This window comes from Colobus angolensis, unplaced genomic scaffold (assembly GCF_000951035.1).
Source record: "Colobus angolensis palliatus isolate OR3802 unplaced genomic scaffold, Cang.pa_1.0 Scaffold100, whole genome shotgun sequence".
In the NCBI taxonomy this organism is placed as follows: Eukaryota; Metazoa; Chordata; class Mammalia; order Primates; family Cercopithecidae; genus Colobus; species Colobus angolensis.
The window spans coordinates 12263-36522 of NW_012110920.1; the positions used below are offsets into that span (position 1 = coordinate 12263).

A 24260-nucleotide genomic window follows, 5' to 3' on the forward strand; every position below is an offset into this window, starting at 1 on the left:
TATGCGACATTCCGAGACTGCACAGATTATTTTATATATATATATAATAATCTTTATGTGTATATATATCTACATAAAGAATATATATAAATTCTATGTGTGTGTGTATATATAGATTCTATATATGTGTATATATAGAATCTATATATACATGTGTATATTCTATATACATTCTACATATGTATGTGTATATATAGAATCTATATATACTTTATATAGATATATGTAAAGGTCATATTATAAATACTTTATTACATGAAGAAAAAATTGATTTTGAAAATCTCTTGAGTGCCTCTTGGTCATTATTAACCATGCATAGAATTGTCTGTCTGTTACTTTTTTATTAAAGATATTTTAATTTGTCTGGTTTAAGAACATATAAATTTAATAATAACGAATAGAAGTATCAAATGATGAGATATAATAATCTAAGGGAAGGAACTAAGATTTTGAGTTCATCAAACCTTGTTGCATACCTGGTTTTACCACTGTTGCAGAAAAAATATATTTTGACACATTGAAATGGCAAGAAATACTTTACTCAGAGCTATCATGATAAGTGTCAAGCCTGTAACAATAGGGCAGACAAATCAGGTTCACCTTGTAAAAGTGTCCTGACCAGTAGACAAATATGGACACCTGTGGCCAACAGAAATGCTAAAAGTTAAAACAGAGCCGGGAGGTCATGACTGGGTGAGAGAGCAATCACTTACTCTTTTTCCTCAGACAGACATTGTAATGTAAAAGTTTCACAGAAACCTCCCTTTTTACAATCAAGCCAAATCAGTTCTTGTTGTCCATGTCAAGCAAAACTGTAGCTGGAACACCACTCTTACCCCGACCAGCTGTTTGAAAGAAATACCTGACAGAGACTAATATTTTGGGACGTTGGAAACTATCCAATGAGAGTTTGACTATGCTGACCAATCATAACTAAACGTGGTTGTGTCCTTCATTTGCACAAATGGACTTTATTGAGACAGTGCCTTGTACCAAAAGCAGTGTCTTACCAATCTACAGATTTCTTTTTATATGGAAAATAAAGCTCTCCCCCTCTCCTCTGCAGATGTTATGATATTTTGTTAATAAACTCCAAATGCAAATACAGGAAGTGGAGATGTATAGCCATATAGCCAAAGAGCAGATTCAAGGGTCAGCAGATGAAAATCACTAAAAGAAGACATCAAGGGTAGAGAGTATTCTTGCTAAACTGACTGAACAGGATTCATGCTGAAGGCAGGCCTAGGACTTATGAATCAAAAGTGAAGAATGAGAAATTTAATCAGATATGGGGGGAAGAAATTCTCTCTAAACTGGCTGAATTAGTCTGTTTTCATGCTAACAATAAAGACATGCCTGAGACTCGGAAATTTACAAAGGAAACAAGTTTAATTGACTCACAGTTCCACATGGCTGGGGAGGTCTTACAATCATGGCAAAGACAAAGAGAGAACAAACAGACTTTGATATGGTATTGGGCAAGAAGAGTTCCCCTGCGCAAGGGAACTTGTACAGAAGAACTCCCATTTATAAAGCCATCAGATATAGTGAGTCTTATTCACTCGAGAACAGCATGGGGGAAACTACCTCCATGATTCAATAGTCTCCACCTGACCCCACCCTTGAAAAATGGAGATTAATACAATTCAAGGTGGGATTTGGGTGGAGACACAATCAAACCATATCATTATGCCCCTGACACTTCCCAAATCTCTTGTGCTCACATTTCAAAACGAATCATGCCTTCCCAACTGTCCCCCAGAGTCTTAACTCATTTCAACATTAACTCAAAAGTACACAGTCCAAAGTCTTATCTGAGAAAAGGTAAATCTCTTCCACTTATAAGCCAGTGAAATAAAAAACACGTTAGTTACTTTTCAGACATAATGCTGGTACAGTCAATGGGTAAATACACCAATTCCAAATGGGAGAAATTGGCCAAAACAAAGGGGCTACTGGCCCCATACAAGTCCAAAATCCAGCAAGGCAGTTAAATCTTAAAGTTCCAAAATAATCTACTTTTACTCCATGTCTCACATCCAGGTCATGTTGATCCAAGAGGTGGGTTCCTATGGTCTTGGGCAGCTCTTTCCCTGTTGCTTTTCAGGGTACAGACCTCTTCCTGGCTGCTTTAATGGGCTGGAAGTGAATGTCTGTGGCTTTTCCAGGTGCACAGTGCAAACTGTTGGTGTATCTACCACTCTGGGATCTGGAGAATGGTGTCCCTCTTTTCAACATCTTCACTAGGCAGTGTCCCAGTCAGGACTCTGTTGGGGCTTTCATTCCACATTTCCCTTCCAAACCCTAGCAAAGATTCTCCATAAGGGCTTTGCCCCACAGCAAACTTTGGCCTGGACATCCAGGTGTTTCCATACATTATCTGAAAGCTAGGTGGAGGTTCCCAAACCTCAGTTCTTGACTTACGTATACCTGCAGGCCCAACACCATGTGGAAACCACAAGGTTTGGGGCTTGTAACCTTTGAAGCAATGTCCTGAGCTCTAGATTGGACCCTTTTAGCCATGGCTGGGACACAGAGCACCAAGTCTTGAGAGTGCACAAAGCAGCAAGGCCCTAGGCTTGATCCCAAAAAGTATTTTTTTCTGTGTAAGCCACCTGGCCCTTGATGAGAGGGGATGCCATGAAGACCTCTGACAGGCTGTGAAGACATTTTCCCCATTGTCTTCATCTTTAACATTTGGCTCCAAGTTACTTATGAAGATTTCTGTAGCTGGCTTTAATTTCTCCTCAGAAAATAGGTTTTTATTTTCTATCACATTATCAGGCTGCAAATTTTCTGAACTTTTATGCTCTGCTTCCCTTTTAAACATAAGTTTCAATTTCAAAGCATATATTTGTGAATACATACAACTGAATGCTTTTAATAGCATCCAAGTCACCTCTTGAACATTTCACTGCTTAGGAATTTCTTCCGCCAGATGCCCTAAATCATCTCTCTCAAGTTCAAATTTCCACAGATCTCTAGGGCAGTGGTGATATGCCACCAGTCTTTTTGCTAATACATAGGAAGAGAGAGTCACCTTTGCTCCAGTTCCCGATAAGTTTCTCATCTCCATCTCAGACAGCCTCAGCCTTGACTTTATTGTCCAAATCACTATCAGCATTTTGGTCAAAGCCATTCAAGAGGTCTCTGGGAATTTCCAGACTTTCCTACATTGTCCTGTCTTCTGAGCCCTCCAAACTCTTTCAACCTCTTCCTGTTACCCGGTTCTAAAGACACTTCCACATTTTCAGATATCTTTGCAGCAGCACCCCACCCTACCAGTACCAATTTACTGTATTAGTCTGTTCTCAGGCTGCTAGTAAAGACATACCAGAGGCTAGATAATTTGTAAAATAAAGAGGTTTAATTGACTCATAGTTCAGCATGGCTGGGGAGGCCTGGCAATCATGGTGGAAGAGAAAGGAAGAGCAAAGTGACTTCTTACATAGAAGCAGGTAAGAGAGCTTGTGCAGGGGAACTCCCATTTATAAAACCATCGGATCTCATGAGACTTGTTCACTATCATGAGAATAGTATGGTGGAAACTGCAAACATGATTCCATTATCTCCACCTGGCCCCACACTTGACACATGGGGATTATTACAATTTAAGTCGAGATTTGGATGGGGACACAGCCAAACCATGTCACCGGCCTAGCAGGAGTTTTACTAAGACTTAATTATGTGGGTCAAGCAAATACTGGGGCCAAGGGAAGGTTAAGTCCAGAAGTGGGTTCAGAGGGGTCCAACTAAGATTTGATCAATGAGAGAGTTTTTGAAAAGTGAGATTCCTTTAGCTTCAGGCCCTTGATCAACAAGAATTTCAATAAAACATTTTTTACCCCCTGGCTTTAGCATTTATAGTTGTTAATGTTTTCACAGATAGAAAACTAACAAGATATTTTTAAATGTAGAGGCTTAAGCATAGCTCCCAGTTGCCCAAGGGTAAAGGCAATACTTAGCTTCCTACTGAAGGGAAAAAGAAAACAAGATTACATTAGGGAAGAAAAAAAGTCTTCTCTGTCCCCTTCAGGCATTATATTTCATCTTATCTCCACGAGTTTATGAATGATTTGAAGCACTAAATGATAATGAGAGGAGTAAAATGTTACGGTACAAAGCAAAGCTTGTCTTACATAACCAATGTCAAAATAATGTAGAATTAACAGAGAAAGGTTGTAAGTTCATTTCTTTGTTGGACCTCTTGGTTGTTAATGGAACTCTCATTAGATTCTTCTCTTTTCACACAGAAATTTTATCCTTAAATATTACTAATTGTGATTTTTTTTCATTCAGCTGTCATGTACCATATTTTAAAATGTCATTTGTTCTCAATTATGGAAGCTGTACTGGGCATTTTGAAGCGAACTTTTCAGAATGTGAAATGAGAACAGGTAGGTCTCAAGGCATGCTTTTTTTTTTTTCTTTAAGGGTAAAACTATAGCATTTTCTCTTTAGAGAAATACTTTAATCAATATTACTTTTTTCTTATACATTAATAGCCAAAAATTAAATTTAATTTTAAATGTGCATATTTAGTATTTTGAAAAATGTATCACATTTTGCAAGTGAGTGATAGAGTTTAACCATGAGAAAGTAATGTTTTGTTTCTCTTTACTTTATATAACTTTTTCTCATCAATTTTTGCATATAAAAATTGTAAGCCAAGTGGTGATTTCATAAGTTTGAATGTGTTTTATATATATATATACAATAAAAGTATAAATATATAATGTAATATTGAAATATATTTTAATATATAATAATGTCTAATATAAAGATGTATAATATAAAAATATAAATGCAAACATACATATTCTCAAAACTTTACTATATCATGGATAAACTCCACTACTCACTTGCAATATTTTTCAACAAGTGAGTGATGGAGTTTATCCATGATATAGTAATGTTTTGAGACTATTGTTTCTCTTAATTTACATAACTTTTTCTCATCTACACCAATTTTTGCGTATAAAAATTTCTAGCCAACTGGTGATTTCATAAGTTTGAATGTGATTTTTATAAATATAGAAAATACAAGTATAAATATAAATACATAAATATACTTACACGTATAAATATTAAAAGTGGAGAATACTCTACTATAGTTCTTCCACAAAGATGTCCTCAACATTCTCTGACAGATTGAGAGAGAAGGAAATTCTAAGAGTAGAGAAATCTTGAAAGCTCCAGCCTGATCCAGTTTTTCAAGGTCACCAAATATACCACATCTCATGCTAAATTTCCACAACATTACTCATCTTAATTTTTTCCAAATTCTGATTCTCTTATCTAAAATAATTATGAGATAATAATAGTGAGAATAATTACCACTCTTTGAATATTTACCATGTTCTTGACACAGTATTAGTTGTTTTGTGTGTGGCGTTCATTTCCCTCCACACATTCTGTATGGTAACTAACATCTTTGTCCGACAGATGTGAAAATTTTAGTTTATTTCACAGGAAACCCTTATCCAAGGCTACACGGCAGCCAGGTGACAAAGCCAATAGTTTAACTCATGTCTGTGACACATGACTTAAAATAAACAGGAGGGAAATTAACAGAAGGAGGAGAGCTCTCTCCTTCTCTTATGCAAAACAGCTTTCGCAGCTATAGTGGATCCATCTCCTATTGACCAGATTATTAAATATCTGATAAAATAATTCATAACTTCAATCTTGAAATATTTTTGTTTTTTGGTTATTCTGAGGAGGTTACTAAATCAAGCAAGTAAATGGCTTTGGGCAGAAAAGAAGTTGATGTCTTGTGACCAGAATGAAAATAAAAGCTCATATTTTTCCTTTGTCAAAATAAGCTCTGGTCCAGCTTTCTAGTTCAAAAATAAAATAATAATAAATGTTGTGGATGAAATTCTAACCTGGAGTTGTTATTCTGGCCTAAATAGGACTTTAGGTCTTGACTATCCCTTGAGAGAAAACAGAAACCTTAAGATCTGAAATTTCTGATGATGAATGTTTACATTACCTGCACTGATGCCCAACTGGCAGATGACTGATGATTTCTAAAGAAAACAATCGCAGAACACAGAAGGAAATGCTTCTAAGAAAATTATTCCCACTACCCAAATAAGGTATAACACACATTCCATAAAAGATTCAGACTCAAATGCGTGGTCCATGAAAAAATATTGCTTATTTTAGTCACTGCTGTATCGCTAGCCTGTCAGTAGCCTCCCAGTAAACACTTAAATAATAAATGGCTTATTAATCCTTTGCAACAATGGTTTAAAGGGTGTACATGTTGGGAGATGGAGAGGACAATGTATATTGGATTTAAAATGTAAAGTAAGTTCTCAATAGTCAATTGTATGGTAGCATATGACTTTTTTTTTTTTTTTTTTTTTAAGACGGAGTCTTGCTCTGTCGCCCGGGCTGGAGTGCAGTGGCCGGATCTCAGCTCACGGCAAGCTCCACCTCCCGGGTTTACGCCATTCTCCTGCCTCAGCCTCCCGAGTATCTGGGACTACAGGCGCCGCCACCTCGCCTGGCTAGTTTTTTGTATTTTTTAGTAGAGACGGGGTTTCACCGTGTTAGCCAGGATGGTCTCGATCTCCTGACCTCATGATCCGCCCGTCTCGGCCTCCCAAAGTGCTGGGATTACAGGCTTGACCCACTGCGCCCGGTCAGCATATGACTTATTTTAATGATCTAAAAATTTACTTTAATAGAGAGAAAATGAAATTAAGAGAATCTCAATTTATGTTAATTAGTTCACTAAAAATACTAGAAGCATTTAGGGTCTCCAAAGTCTCTGCACTGAGCATTCTAAAGGGGGACTGAGAATTAGTGGTTTGGGAGATTATAAGATCCCCAATGCGTGGACCCTATATCTTTCTCAGCATTGTAGTTCCAGCTCCTTACAGCTTGGTTAGGCACAGATTTGATTACAAGACTTTGGTTCAGGAAAAATGAGGCAGACCAATAGAGAAAATGTCTTAGCTTGGCATGAAGCCTTGACACAAAAGCTCCTGTTCCAGTTCCTGGGAGAACATGACATATACTCCTCACTGAAGGAGAACATGATATACATGATCAACTCCTTACCTTGTGAGGCAAGAGCAAGAATCAGTTAGACTATCCAATTAATTGATTCTGCAATTATACAAGCATTAGGAAATAAATACAAATAAAATCTATGCCTATTTGGTTTTGGAACCTTTTTGCTTTATGTTATACTGTCATGATGCCTGAGAAATATGTAGCTCTCAGTGGAGACAATCCTAGTTTATTGATTGCCTCAGATACTGAAGGATATTCTTCCGTTGCTGAAAGGAATTATACAGCCTGAGGACTAGTCAGGTTTTTTCCCATCGCCCTTGTATTCAGTAAATACTTTGGGGGGACATTTTATAACTCTGGTGAACATATTTCCTTACATAAGTTGCTCTTGATATTAAAAGAGGAAAATAAACCAGAAGGCATTCTGGCATCACAAGCAGTCACTTGGTGGAACTGAAACTTCAATGTAAACTTATAAAAAAAATTAAAGCTTCATTGGTTTACGTTGAATACTTGATTTTTTTCCGTAGGTCTGAGTTAGCCTGTGGCAGTCAAAGGTTACATTAAATAGAGTCATCAACCCTCTTTTCTTGGTTCCCTTTTTCTGACTCTACAAATTCTGTTGCATAAATCTCACTAAAGCAAATATGAAAAACCTCCAGGCTTTGAAATATGCTGTTTAAGTATGCAATAAAGTATTCAATAAAAACCAGTTGTAGATGCTATGGTTTAAAACACTACCAATGGTGCATAACTCAAACACAAGGAGCAGTATAAAAGAAAATACAAGGACATTGAATTTTAAAATATATTTTTAAAAAAGCAGTAGACACTAGTTGATTAGTCCCTACAACATAACTCAAGATTTTATCCTACATTTTCTTGGATGACTGAAAATGTTTCTTAGGGTTTTGTTTTTGTTCCCAAGTTAACTGCCTTCTTCCAAGGACATCTAAGTAATTTGCAAGCACTCAGGAAAATAAGCATATACCCGTATCCTTATACAGCTCTATGAAATAAGAAAATCAATTCTTTATTTCAAAATTAATTATTGCTTCATTCATCTTCAAAACATAGCTCAAAATTTGTGACAGTAATAATGTATAGAAGAATAGCAATTAATTATTGTTGCTTTACATCTTCTTAGCACCAAATTCAAGTACAAAGTATCTTAAAATGCTGGTACAATTAGCTAGTAACATTTTGAAATTGGATGAGACATGCTTTAAGTTCATTTATGAGATAGTATAATACAATCATGATTTCCAGTGTCAGTCTAGACCTACCAGTCTTTACCATTGGGAAAATAATTGAAGGAGTCCATTACCTGTAAATGAGTTGGAACTTCCAGAGTACACTAGGAAAAGCACTATCATGAACAGCATCTTCTCCTTGTACTTCCTAACTAAAAAGATACTCAAAGGATAATATCACTCATACAATTTTAGCATAAAGACTGGTCTTGAAAATAAGCACTTCAACTTTGAGTTGTCTCATTGGCTCTGTGACAGTCTACTGAGGTTTTCTGTGGCCTGCACATCACGATAACATCAAACCATTTTGTGAAATAAGCAAACTTCAGCCCTACTCAAATAAGGTGTATAAAGATTAGTAGTATGCTCCTAACCTTTTGTTTTCAAATACAAAATGATATACATTTTTCAATGTGTTAAAGGGGAAACATGAAAAAAATTGTTCAAAAAGCATTTTGAGAAACTAGATATTTGGGGAACTAGGAAACTAGGTTAGATACAAAACTGATCAATGTTAACAGTAATAAAAATAATGTAACATTTGCATTTTTTTCTTTTGTTTCTTTTTTTTTTTTTTTGAGACAAAGTCTCACTCTGTCACCCAGGCTGGAGTGCCGTGACAGGACCTCAACTCACTGCAACCTCCACCTTCTGGGTTCAAGCTCAGCCCCACCTCAAGCTCCTCCTACCTCAGCCTCCTCAGTAGCTGGGATTACAGGCATGAGCCACCACACTCAGCTAACTTTATGTATTTTTAGTAGAGACAGGGTTTCACCATGTTGGCTAGACTGGTCTCAAACTCCTGACCTCAAGTGATCTGACCATCTCGGCCTCCCATAGTGCTGGGACTACAAGTATGAGCCACTACTTGCGGCCTCATATTATTTTTATGTTGATCAGAAACGATTTGGAACTCTATTGTTTCAAAATCTGAGACCTTATTCAAAAGTAAACGACAAGGTAAACAAAGATACAATCCTGGCTCAGAGCGGGGGTTGTATGCTCATAATCATTAATTATTTAGACATTTCCTGTTGCATCAAGATTTAAAAGAATCCTCCTTGGGAGTATAAGAGAAGATCAATCTCCCAAGCATAGATTTCCAATTTACAGTTCCAGGAAATCGGCTTCCAGCTTTGTGAAAGAAAGGGATGAAATACCACTGTTATAGAAGGTTTGAATAAAACTCAGTGACAGTCGTCATTGTGCCTCCAAAATTCAGTGACTTTTCCTTGTAACTGGCATTTTAAAAAATTCAGAAGACCAAATAAATCAATATATTTCAAGTACACATTGCAAAATATCCTTTAAATATCTTTACAGTAATATCTGTGGAAAACCAGGGTATCAACCTAAATGACCTAGAAGTCCTGTAGAAAAATGTTATGTGTTCATGAGCATGTTAAGTTTGATAAATAAAATATGATATTTAAATGATACAAGCAATTTTCAAATGAAGGACCATATTATTAGATGTCTTTTTTCCTCCAAAAATTTTGTGCAATTATTAAATGTTGAAAAGATAGACTATTAGAAATACCAGAGATATGTAAACACATAACATAAAACAATAGGTATCAATTAAATATTCAAGTAATTGGAAAGGTAAATGAAAATTTCAGCCAAATAAATCAATAAATGATGCTTCGGGTGTTAACTACAGTTCAGAGAAGAGGTAAGCTATCGTTCATGTTCTTTATGCAGGTGATATATTGCTAACCAACCATGTGCCTTTTGATAAAGTACACTTGTTCTAGGATTACAGAAAGACACATTGGTTCACTTTTATCTTTAAGTTCCAAGGCCACTACACAGGTACAGATTCAATTACTTTAACCTGGTCATCAATTGGCACTTTGCTAAATATCTCTTCATATACTGTTTCTAAATTTAAAAGCAAACAAATGTGTTTGTTTGTGTGTGTGTGCACATGGATGCATAGATTTCCATTTCAAAACTTTTGAAAATCTGCAATGGAAAATTTGAAATTCTGCCAACAACAACAAAAAATATTGTATGAATCTGGCTGTAATAAGAAAACTACTATTAGTAAAATACTAGCAAAAACTATTAATAATATTATATACTTATATCAAAATGTATTTGTATTTTCAACAACAAACTGATTTCGTGATTATGAATGCTATACTTTAATAAATAGCTTGAACAATTTCAATTAAACATTTCATTGTATATACATTTGCTGTTTATTTTTCATTGTTATTCCTAAATAAGTTATTTTATTCCATGTATTGACATACACTCTTCTCTATTTTGGAAATTCAGAGATAATGAGGGATGTAATGTATGTTTTAACTAATTTGGCCAGTGGAAACATTATACAAATTTTAATAACCATAATAAAAATAATGAACTCCCTGAAAGTAGAATCATATTCAAAGTTTAGATACTGTTTTCCTATATATTTGAATTTTTTTTCCCTGCACAATTATACTCTCTTTTGTGTAAGATGGAAAGATCCAGAGACCCTCATAAATAAACCTAATGGCATTATATTTGATTATTTAGACATTGTCAGAGAAAGTTCAAAAGTGATACATACAGATAAAAATGTTATTACCTAAAACATATCATGTATAGCTGTTTTTTTATTAATAAACACACAAAATATGAAATATATTAAAATTTTTTGACAAGGCATTCAGAATGAGTGAAAAATAAAAACAGTTCCTCTTGTAAATAGTAAGCAAAGATAAACTATATCTCATTTATTTACCTCTTTATTGTGTGCCTACCAAAGAGAATCTCAGCTTGCCCAAATAGGAAAATCCATGAGCCTAAAAAAATCCAAATTTCCTATTGCATACAAATCTCAGGGCATGCATATTTTGAAAACCCCTGTCAGTGATTCTGTCAGGCAGCCAGGGGTGGTAATCATTGGTGCAGTATGTGCTTGGCACATCATTTTGTTGCAGAAATTCAAGATATGTAAAATATAATCTTGCCTTCAGGAAGCTCATTGTGTAGTGGAGAGATAACCAGGTAAGAATTGCAGCAAAAAAGCAGCAAAGTATAAGTGAAAATACAGTGGGCACACAGAGGTGAAATGATTAATTCTGTTCAAGTCTATCAGAAAATAGTTCATAGAAGAGAATCTAGAAACAAATGAATAGGAAATTTCCCAGGCAATAATAAAATGGTAGCAAATACCATATGCCAGGCAATAGTCCTAAAGGCTTTTCACATATTCATTTAACAGATCCTCACAATAACCCAGGAGACAGTCATTGTTATTCTCCTATTTTGCATTTAAGATACTGAGGCACAAGTCATAAAACTCAAAAGTGTGCGTAAGGAGTTTGGAATTCTGTTTGTCTAACTAGTGTTACACTATACTATTGCTCTTCTGTGAGGAAAAGAAATACACATAAAGGCACCAAAATGTGCAAAAGAATATTTGGAATACTGTAAGACTGGAAATATTCTCTTTTTAAAAATTCTTTATCTCCAGGATATGGTGAAGACACATTATTTGCAATGACTCATGGCCATTAGAATTTACTCTCTAATTAAAGGTTGGAGAAGGTGTGACAAATAATTTGTCATTAGGCATTGTATTAGTCCATTTTCATGCTGCTGATAAAGATATACTCAAGACTGGGTAATTTACAAGGAAAAAAGTTTAATGGACTCACAGTTCCATGTGGCTGTGGAGGTCTCACAATCATGGCAGAAGATGAAAGCCACGTCTTACACGCTGGCAGACAAGAGAAGAGAACTTGTACAGGGAAACTCCCCTTTATGAAACAATCAGATTTCATGAGACTTATTCACTATCACAAGAATAGCAGGAAAAAGACTCAGCCCCAGGATTCAATTATCCTCCAACAGGTCTCTCCTACAACACCTGGGAATTGTGGGAGTTACAATTCAAGATGAGATTTGAGTGGGGACATGGCCAAATCATATCATTCCACTCCAACCCCTCCTAAATATCATGTCCTCACATTTTAAAAGGAATCATGCCTTCCCAACAGTCCCCCAAAGTCTTAACTCATTTCAGCATTAACTCATAAATACACAGTCCAAAGTCTCATCTGAGAAAAACCTAATCTCTTCCACTCATGTGATTTCACTCTCTTCAGTGAAATCAAGAACAAGCCAGTTACTTCCTTGAAAAAATGGGGGTGCAGTCATTGGATAAATGCACCCATTCCAAATGAGAGAAATTGGCCAAAATGAAGAGACTAAAGGCCTCGTGCAAACCCAAAATCCAGCGGGGCAGTCATATCTTAAAGCTCTAAAATAATCTCCTTTGACTCCATGTCTCACATCTAGGTCATGTTAATGCAAGAGTTGGGTTCCCATGGTCTTGGGCAGCTCTGCCCCTGTGGCTTTGTGGGTAAAGCCTCTCTCCTGGCTGCTTTCACGAGCTGACATTGAGTATCTGTGGCTTTTCTAGGTGCACGGTGCAAGTTGTTGGTGGATCTGCCACTCTGGGGTCTGGAGAATGGTATCCCTCTTATCAACATCTCCATTAAGCAGTTCCCCAGTCAGGACTCCATGTGGGGGCTTTAATCCAAAATTTCCCTTCCAAATTCTAGCAAAGATTCTCCATAAGGGTTTTGCCCTTGTAGCAAACTTTGGCCTGGACATCCAGGTATTTCCATACATCCTCTGAAAGCTAGCAGAGGTTCCCATGCCTCAGTTCTTGACTTCTGTATACCTACAGGCTCAACATGTGGAAACCACCAAGGCTTGGGGCTTGCACCCTCTGAAGCAATGACCTGAGCTCTAGATTGGACCATTTTAGCCATGACTGGGACTCAGGGCACCAAGTTCTGAGACTGCACAAAGCAGTAAGTCCCTGGGCCCAACCCACAAAACTATTTTTTTCTTGTAAGCCTCTGGTCTGTGATGGAAGGGGATGCCATGAAGACCTCTGAAGAGCTGTGGAGTCATTTTTCCCATTGTCTTCATCTTTAACATTTGGCTCCAAGTTACTTATGCAGATTTCTGCAGCCAGCTTTAATTTCTCCTCAGAAAATGGGTTTCTCTTTTCTATCACATTATCAGGCTGCAAATTTTCTGAACTTTTATGCTCTGCTTCTCTTTTAAACATAAGTTTAAAACTGTCAGTGGATCTACAATTCTGGGGTCTGAAAGACAGTGGCCCTCTTCTCAGAGCTTCATGAGGCAGTGACCCAGTAAGGACTCTGTTTGGGGTTTCAACCCCACATTTCTCTTCAGCACTGCCCTAGCAGAGGTTCTCCATGAGGGCCCCACCCCTACAGCAAACTTCTGCCTAAACATCCTCTGAAATCTAGATGGAAGTTCCCAAACTTCAATTCTTGACTTCTGTGTACTCACAGACTCAACACTGCGTGGAAGCTGACAAGGCTTGGGGCTTGCACCCTCTGAAGCTATGGCCTGGGCTGTACTTTGGCCCTTTTTAGTCATGGCTAGGTCAACTGGGGTGCAGGGCACCAAGTCCCTAGGCTGCACACAGCAGGGGGACCCTGGGCCTGGCCTACAAAACCATTTTTCCTCCTAGACCTCTGGTTCTGTGATGGGAGGGGTTGCTGTAAAGCTTTCTAACATGCCCTGGAGACAGTTTCCCCATTGTCTTAGTGATTAACATTTGGTTTCTAATTACTTGTGCAAATTTCTGCTGCATACTTGAATTTCTCCCAGAAAAAAAATTTTTTTTTCCTATTACATTGTCAGGTTGCAAACTTTCCAAACTTTTATGCTCGCTCTGCTTTTCTTTTAAAACAGAATGCTTTTAACAGCACCCAAGTTACATCTTGAATGCTTTTCTGCTTGCAAATGCTTTCCACCAGGTATCCTAAATCATCTCCCTTAAGATTCAAGTTCCACAAATCTCAAGGTCAGGGGCAAAATGCCATCAGTCTCTTTACTAAAACATGGCCAGGGTCATTTTTATTCCAATTTCCAACAAGTTCCTTATCTCCATCTGAGACTACCTCAGTCTGGATTTCACTGTCCATTTCATTATCAGCATTTTGGTCAAAGCCATTCAAGAAGTCTCCAGGGGCTTCCAAACTTTCCCACATTTTCCTGGCTTCTTCTGAGCCCTCCAAACTGTTCCAACCTCTGCCTGTTATCCAGTTCCAGTGTCACTTCCACATTTTCAGTTAGTTTTTCAGCAGTGCCACAGTCTACTGGTACCAATTTACTGTATTAGCTTGTTTTTATATAGCTTATAAAGACATACCTGGGACTGAGTAATTTACAAGGAAAAACGATTTAATGAACTAACAGTCGACGTGGCTGAGGAGGTCTCACAATGATGGCAAAGGGTGAAAGGCATGTTTCAAACTGTAGCAGACAAGAGATGAGAGTTTGTGCAGGAAAACTCCCCTTTATAAAAGCATCACATCTCACTGGACCTATTCACTATCATGAGAATAGCATAGGAAAGACTCACACCCATGATTCAATTACCTTCCACTGGGTCCCTCCCACAACACGTGGGAATTGTGGGAGTTACAGTTGAAGATGAGATGTGGGTGGAAACACAGCCAAAACACATCAGCAGTCTTCTGTCTTTTTGCTCTCTTTGATTAGAATCATGGTAACAAAGTTCACTGCACAAACAAAAGTTTTTTTGCTGTATAGACACTGACATGTAATAGATCTGTTTCTGATATTCTGCATCTTTCTGAGAAGCTTCAAAATGCTAATGGTCCAAATATTCATTTTTTCTTGTTCATTCAATAACATTTGTCACTGTTGACTGTGCTCTTCCTCAAAGACTTTTTTTTAGTGTTTTATGCATCTTATTTTTTCATTCATCCTCATCAGCAATTTTGTTCTGCCAACCCTCTGAATGTTGAAGTGTTCCATTGGTTTTGGCCCTACTCTCTATGTAATGTCATTCAATAAAGTAATCACAAATATTTTTCATCAATGCCAGACTCTGAATATATATTTACCAGACCAAGCCTTTCTTGGAGTTTCAAACTTCTGGATGTCTTTGATTACTTGATATATACACTTTTTCAAGTTAAATTCTTGACTTTCCCTTTCTCTCTTTCCTATTCATTTGCAAGGATGACTTATCTTAGTAAATACCACAACTCACTCATTCAGACCAAAATCCAAGGTGATATCCTAATTTCTTTTTGTTTTTTCTTTTCTGTACGCCCTACATCTAAACTCCAACAAACTATATGGAATCAACTTGTGAAATATGTTCTGAATCTGGCTACCAGTCTTCATTTATGCATTGATCAAACCAACATCATCTCTTTCTTGAGCCACTTCCATCACTTACAACAAACTTCTCTGATATCAGATTTGCCCTTGTATAATCCTTTTTTTTGCACATCAGTCTTCAGAGTAATAATTATAAAGTACTAATTATGTTACTCCTATGCTCAAAACTTTTCAAAAGCATCTCATCAAATGAAATATCATCCAGTTCCTTATTATGTTCTTATCCTCTGTCTTCTATTCACATCCTAGTTTTCCTCTGTAGAGGATAATATCTGCACTTTACCCTGATTCCCTCAGGTCCCTCTTACCTTGTCTGTGTTCTGCAAATACTTTTTAAATATCTTGCATAATAATCTCTTCTCAAGGTCTGTTTCTAGGGAATGAGATCTAAAGATACACTGTTTACATGATGTAGCTACACTGCATTTAAAAAAAAAAATCTTCATATAAACAAAGTCAATCCCACATCCAGAGACATTACATATATTCTTACTTCTCCTTGGAACATGCTTTCTCCAGATCTTTGCATGGCTGATCCTTTATGATTCAATCTTAGCTCAATGGCACTTTCTCATTGAAGCCTTCCTAAGTAAGTCAATTCCAAGTACACCTTTACCAATTACCAATCTTATTATCTTAATGGCACTAATAAGGTAGAGATCATATCTATTTTATTCACTATGCTATAATGCTTACAAAAACATTACAAGAATTCAGTAAGAATATTGTTGAATAAATATTAAATGAGAAATTTCATTAGTAGATAGTTTCTTTCTGCCAAAACTAGTATAATGTGATTTGGCAAAACTCACCTTGACAGGCAAGGTCATGTTTAGAAAGTAAACCAAAAATGAATCTATAATTATGTAATTTCTTGAAATACATTTCTTATTGACTGCTCCTGAACTATTGAGGAATAATGTTAGATAGTTGACTATTAAATCATCTTATGCCCAATATCACATGAGCAGCATTTTCAGAAGGCTCATTCAGTTAGCAGTCATCATTTATATAGATATTTAGGAAGGAGATTGTCCTAGCCTATTTGCGATACTGTATCAAAATACCACAGAATGGATAATTCACAAAGAAGATACATATTTTTTCTTATAATTCTGGAGATAGTGAAATTCAAGATCAAAGTACTGGCAGGTTCAGTTGGCTAGTGAGGGCTACTGTTTTCCATTTCCAAGATGCCACCTTATTGCTGTGTTCCCCAGTGGAGAGGGATGCTATATCCTCACATCGTGGAAGGCAGAAGGGCAAGCTAACTGAAAATACTGTGGATGAAGATTCCTTTATAAGGGCATTAATATCATTCAAAAGGGGATAGGTCTTCAGGACTTATCACCTCTTAACATTCCCTTCTCTAAATACTATCACATTGACAAGACCAGGATTTCAAACAGAACACATTCCAACCATAGCAAAGACTAATTTTAGGAATAAAAAAGAACAAACACTAAATATTATTTACATCTTGAAGAGATGATGTTTTTTTTTTTCCTCTGGGACACATTTAAAGCAGTGTGTAGAGGGAAATTTATACCACTAAGTGACCACAAGAGAAAGCAGGAAAGATTTAAAGTTGACACCTTAACATCACAATTAAAAGAACTAGAGAAGCAAGAGCAAATATATTCAAAAGCTAGCAGAAGGCAAGAAGTAACTAAGATCAGAGCAGAACTGAAGGAGATAGACACAAAAACCACTTCAAAAAAATCAATGAATTCAGGAGCTGTTTTTTTTTTTTTAAAGACCAAAAATATTGATAGACCGCTAGCAAGACTAATAAAGAAGAAAAGTGAAAAGAATCAAATAGATGCAATAAAAAAAAGATAAAGGGGTATCACCACTATTCCCACAGAAATACAAACTACCATCTGTGAATACTATAAACACCTCTACACAAATAAACTAGAAAATCTAGAAGAAATGGATAAGTTCCTGGACACATACACCCTACCAGGACTAAACCAGTAAGAAATTGAATCCCTGCATAGACCAATAGTAGGCTTTGAAATTGAGGCAATAATTTATAGCCTACCAATCAAAAAAAGTCCAGGACAAGATGGATTCACAGACAAATACTACCAGAGGTACAAGAAGGAGCTGCTACCATTCCTTCTGAAACTATTCCAATCAATAGAAAAAGAAGGAACCCCCCCTTTTTGATGATGCCCAGGCCAGCATCATCATGATACCAAAGCCTGACAGAGACACAACAAAAAAAGAAAATTTAGACCAATATCCCTGATGAACATCGATACAAAACACCTCAATAAAATGCTGGCAAACCGAATCCAGCAGCAGATCAAAAAGCTTATGCACCATGATCAAGTAGGCTTCATCCTTGGGATGCAAGGCTGGTTCAACATATGCAAATCAATAAATGTAATTCAGCATATAAACAGAACCAAAGACAACAACCACGTGATTATCTCAATAGATGCAGAAAAGGTCTTTAATAAAATTCAACAGCCCTTCCCGTTAAAAACTCTCAATAAATTAGGTATTGATGGGACATATTTCAAAATAATAAGAGTTATTTATGACATACCCACAGCCAATATCATACTGAATGGGCAAAAACTGGAAGCATTCCCTTTGAAAACTGTCACAAGACAGAGATGCCCTCTCTCACCACTCCTATTCAACACAGTGTTGGAACATCTGGCCAGGGCACTCAAGCAGGAGAAAGGAATAAAGGTTATTCAATTAGGAAAAGAAGAAGTCAAATTGTCCCTGCTTGCAGATGACATGATTGTATATTTAGAAAACCCCACTGTCTCAGTCAAAAATCTCCTTAAGCTGATAAGCAACTTCAGCAAAGTCTCAGGATACAAAATCAATGTGCAAAAATCACAAGCATTCTTATACAACAATAACAGACAAAGAGCCAAATCGTGAGTGAACTCCCATTCATAATTGCTTCAAAGAGAATGAAATACCTAGGAATCCAACTTACAAGGGATGTGAAGGACCTCTTCAAGGAAAACTACAAACCACTGTTCAGTGAAATAAAAGAGGACACAAACAAATGGAAGAACATACCATGCTCAAGGATAGGAAGAATCAGTATCATGAAAAAGGCCATACTGCCCAAGGTAATTTATAGATTCAATGCCATCCCCATCAAGCTATCAATGACTTTCTTCACAGAAGTGGAAAAAACTACTTTAAAGTTCGTACGGAACCAAAAAAGAGCCCTTATTGCCAAGACAATCCTAAGCCAAAACAACAAAGCTGGAGGCATCATGCTACCTGACTTTAAACTATAATACAAGGCTACAGTAACCAAAACAGCATGGTACTGGTACCAAAGCACAGATATAGACCAATGGAACAGAACAGAACCCTCAGAAATAATATCACACATCTACAACCATCTGATCTTTGACAAACCTGACAAAAACAAGAAATGGGGAAAGGATTCCCTATTTAGTAAATGATGCTGGGAAAACTGGCTAGACGTTTGTAGAAAACTGAAACTTGATCCCTTCCTTACACCTTACATGGAAATTAATTCAAGATCGATTAAAAACTTAACTGTTAGACCTAAAACCATAAAAACCCTTGAAGAAAACCTAGATAATACCATTCAGGGCATAGGCATGGGCAAAGACTTCATGAGTTTTTCATTGCCACCAAAAGCAATGGCAAAAGCCAAAATTGACAAATGAGATCTAATTAAACTAAAGAGCTTCTGCACAACAAAAGAAACTACTATTAGAGTGAACAGGCAACCTACAGAATGGGAGAAAATTTTTACACTTTACCCATCTGACAAAGGGCTAATATCCAGAGTCTACAAAGAACTTAAATAAATTTACAAGAAAGAAATCAAACAACCCCATCAAAAAGTGGGCAAAGGATATGAACAGACACTTCTGAAAAGAAGACATTTATGCAGCCAATAGACACATGAAAAAACGCTCATTATCTCTGGCCATCAGAGAAATGCAAAACAAAACTATAATGAGATACCATCTCACACCAGTCAGAATGGCAATCATTAAAAGGTCAGGAAACAACAGTTGCTGGAGAGGATGTGGAGAAGTAGGAACCCTTACACTCTTGGTAGGAGTGTAAACTAGTTTAACCATTGTGAAAGACAGTGTGGAGAGTCCTCAAGGATCTAGAACTAGAAATACCATTTGACCCAGCCATCACATTACTGGGGATATACCCAAAGGATTATAATCTATGCTGCTATAAAAACATATGCACATGTATGTTTATTCTGGCACTATTCACAATAGCAAAGACTTGGAATCCACCCAAATGTCCATTAATGATAGAATGGATTAAGAAAATGTGGCACATATACACCATGGAATACTATGCAGCCATAAAAATGGATGAGTTAATATCCTTTGTAGGGACATAGATGAAACTGGAAACCATCATTCTCAGCAAGCCATCACAAGGACAAAAAACCAAACACCGCATGTTCTCACTCATAGGTGGGAAATGAACAATGAGATCACTTGGACACAGGGTGGGGAACATCACACACTGGGGCCTGTCGTGGGGGGGGGGGAGGGGGAGTGATAGCGTTAGGAGATATACCTAATGTATAAGACGAGTTAATGGGTGCAGCATACCAACCTGGCACATGTATACATATGTAACAAACCTGCATGTTTCGCACATGTACCCCAGAACTTAGAGTATAATAAAAAAAAAAAAGAAAAGAAGAAGAGATGAGTTATTTTGATTATGAAGAACTTGAAGCAAATATTGGACTTTCAAGTAACGACTCTATGGAAAGATGGGAATATGGGTTTGATAGCTGCCTAAGAAATGTTGTGTACGTATAATAACATAATATAAATATTTGGAATACATAGGAAGCTCACTCTGCAAGATAATTTTTATTCAGGAAATATGGTTGGCATGAGTATCTTTGAAATGATAGATAATGAAGCAAAATCAGTCAGAGGGAGAGGTTGAGCTGCAATTCAGTTCCAGCAAAGGTCTCTGCTGACCCCAGTGGGGAGATCTAGAGTTGTGGAGGTCGTTCATAATTACTTCAGAATGAAACAAGGAGCAGCCTTTACCACTGCATTCTTCAGTCACTGGATCCTTGTTACCCTAGAAGAAGGTGTGACCTTAGTTCAGGTGATTCTTTAGACAATATAATCTTCAAAGTGGGAAGATAACTGAAAAGTATTACCCAGTGGTTTACATAACAGACTCTTTATTCCTGAAGGGAATATAACACTGGCTGGGTGTTGTAGCACAGCACCAAATCTTTCATTTTAAACAACAGAAGTAGTGTATACTTTTCTTAAGTAAATTACTTTTGGGGTTGGAATTGAATTAATATTCCAATATGCTCAAATGAATGAAGTTTCTGCTTTCTGGTTCATCAAACGGTTATTTTAGGTAGGATGAAAATAGCCTACTTGTGAAATGTTCTAGCAACTTTTCACTAGTGTGCCAACTTCTACAACAAAATACCAATTACCATGTATAACTTGATTTTGGAAATATATTCTCAACAAGCTTGACCTTGCTGCTCTGTTGGATGATAGTTTATAATTCTCTGGCTGTGAACAACAGTATTGGAGTCAGAGAGTCTGCTTCTAAGAAATAGTGCCAACCATGTTTCAATAGAAGTCCATGCCTAAAGTGACTGACATTTATAGTGCTCAGGAAAAAGCTACACTGTCACCCTGACAATTAATCATGAAATAAAAGGAAATAGACACTTTTAAAGAGAAAATAAGAAGGAATATGTGAAATGGGTCACAGAAGATTGATTTTCCTTTATTAGGTGATTTATTTCCAGCTTTGAGTAAAGTTAAAACTTCTACTGGGCATAAATGGGGTTTTTACTTGTTTATTCTAGCATAATTATATCTACCTCACACTCCACTTAACATTCCTCATATATATATGTGAAAGCTTTTAAAGTCCCTGTCTGTATCACTGATTTTCAATCTTAGATCAAAGTAGAAGTACAGCTTTTTAGTCATATCTGGCCACGTTTTGCCTCCCTATTTTTTTAACTTTTTGAAATATAGTTTTAAATCCTCAGGAATCTGTTTTAATTTTACTCATCTTTTAAAACTCGTGTATGATTCTATCTTTTTCTTGAAGCTTTATATCTCTAATCTTTAACACTGCCATATAATTAGTTATATGTAGATAATGTGATATATTTGATTATTATTGGTAATAGTATTAACTGTCTAATATTGTTACCACTGGCAAATCCACACAGATCTACAGGTACCTCAATTCTTGCCTCCTCAGAGGAAAAAATTCAACTGAGGAGCATAAGGCAGAAGGGGAGATTGAAGCAAATTTAGAGCAGGAGTGGTTTATTTAAAAACTTTAGAGAAGAAATAAAAAGAAGTAAACTATACTATAGGAAGAAGGAAGAGGACCAAGCAGGAGACTTGACAGATCAAATGCACTACTTGACCTTTGACTTCAGGCTTTATATGTTGGCATACTTCCGGGCTTCCCTGATTTTTCCTTTGGGGGTGTGCAGTGTCTTGATAGCGCTTGGGAGGGGAGCTTATGCAGCGTGTTTACCAGAGTTATATGCAGGCTCACTTGAGACGCTCTTCCCTTACAAATCATATGTTCCTAGAAGGTCATGTACCAGTAAAACTCCACCATTTTGCCTCTTAGTGCACATAGTTGACCCTACTTACCCAGCTCCGGAGATCATATTGGGAAGCTGCTGATCACCTAGAATCAGGTGTTTTTATCTATTGTGAGACTGCCTTTCATTGGCAGGGGCTGCAACCAATTATTAATTTAAAGAGACAGTGTGACAACTGCCTGATCATTACCTGATGGTCGCCTGACATTCCTGGTAGGGTGAAGGGCCTCTCCTATGCTGCGCATTTCTGAGTACCTACCTTCTGCAACAATATGGTTGTCAGTTAGAACACGTCTCCTCAACTAGATTATAGATTCAATAACAACAAAATTCATGTCATGAACAGTCCGTACCATGGCAAAGAGAAAAGAGTAAGCTCTGAAATTTGCTGACTGATAATATGATTCACCGAGGCATTGGAGGAAGTTGTCAAAATGGAAATAATGAGTTTGCTTGAATTTGAACAACTAATAGGAAAAATGAGTTTATTAGAAATATGCTGCTTTTTCGGCTTCTACTTATAAAATAAAGTTATTTTCTGGATAAGTCTTTTAATTTGTAATATTCAATTTTTTTATCACCAGTAGCATCTAGCTGAAGAGAATAAAATAGTTTGATTCTGGAGAAAGAAAAAGGACATTTGAACTTTATGTAAATAACAGCAAAACAAATGAAAACACTAAGATTTAGTTGTAAGCTGCATCTTTGAACCATCCCATTCTATTACTCCCTATAGGCAGGAATTCCCAGGTGTTTGCTTAAACAAATATGAAATGAAAGGAAAGGCAAATTCAATTACTCTCATTCAGCAACTGAAATTAGCATGATGGAAATGTTTAGAAACATGTATAATTAGAAAGAGCAGATGTGTTTCTATACACTGAGTTGCCATGCTATAATCACAAAAATAATCCCAATGTCTTGGAAAGTCATATTATTTTAAAATCCTTAAGATTATATGTATATATCCATTGATGTTAATGTGAAAACAGCAATAAAATGTGGACATTTTAATAAATGGGGTCTTTTTCCCCAGGGATACTATTTTTAAAATGTAAATATATTTTCCTAAGTCACTTGCCTCTCCCCAGACTACATTCTTCTACTAACATTCCTTTAACGCTTATATGTAGCAAGAAGTCTAAAAAATGCTACTTATTATAAAATCATGTTACCTTTGATGGGATTCAGGACACGCTTCCCCGAAAGATTACTGTAGGAGATCAGAACACGCCACCTCAAAATATGTAACATTAGCATATTGCTTACTTTGTGCTAAAAGAAACTGAGATCCAGGCAGCAAAGGAAACATTCTTTATAGTCCCCTTCATTGCCTAAAATATAGTATAAAACTCCCCTTCTATAAAGAAGAAAATTTTCACTAGTAAGAGAGCTGCCTGAGACATCTTCTATCACCTGAGAAACTTTTCTGAAGAACAAGGCAAACTTTATTCACCATATTCCCTTCCTTTCCCCTCCTACAATTTGCCTGCAGCACTCCTAGAACACCCCAAATACCTATTCCTTTCTGTAGCTCAGGAAGATATAAGCCTTAATTATCTGGCTTCTTATTTGGGCCTGATATATTTGTGGGACTCCTGTGTGTACATACATAATTAAAATTGTATTTCTTCTGTTAATCAGTTCTATGTCGATTTAGTTCGTAGATCAACCAAAGAACCTAGAAGAGTACAAAGAAACATTTTTACTCTCACCATGATATGTGTAGCAAGAAGTAGCACAAATTCTATTTATTGCAAAATTATGTTGTCTTCCAGTCTGTTAGATGTGTGCGTGGGTGTGGTGGTTATTTGGGAGGGTGGCACTACCATTCCATTTTGCTGAAGTGAATAAGAAAATATCTTAAAATATTCTTATAAAAATAATAACTGATCAAGAACACAAGAGTCCTAGCCAGTAATAATCAGGTTGCTAACAATTATACAGATATTGTAAGTGTTTAAGTGTACTATCTATTTCATACTGAATAATCCAACTAAGTTTGAGACTAAAATAAAACATAAGAAATAGACTTTATGGAGTTAATGATTATATTTGAAATGCTCAAAGTTAATAACACAGTTTCTATGCAAATTTTTAAATCAAATAACATATCTTCCACCTGAGATTTTACATCTCTGTTGTCACATATA

At 36.5% G+C, this 24260-nt stretch overlaps 1 pseudogene across 1 annotated transcript in view; it reads right to left on the reverse strand.

The window, feature by feature from the left end:
• LOC105508291 overlaps positions 1-7615 on the reverse strand; it is a 9892-nt pseudogene extending 2277 nt beyond the window's left edge. The window contains exon 1 of the transcript XR_001001234.1: positions 7582-7615. The product of XR_001001234.1 is annotated as an actin, cytoplasmic 2-like (transcript). The remainder of the gene's footprint in view (positions 1-7581) is intronic.
• Positions 7616-24260: the final 16645 nt, after the last annotated feature.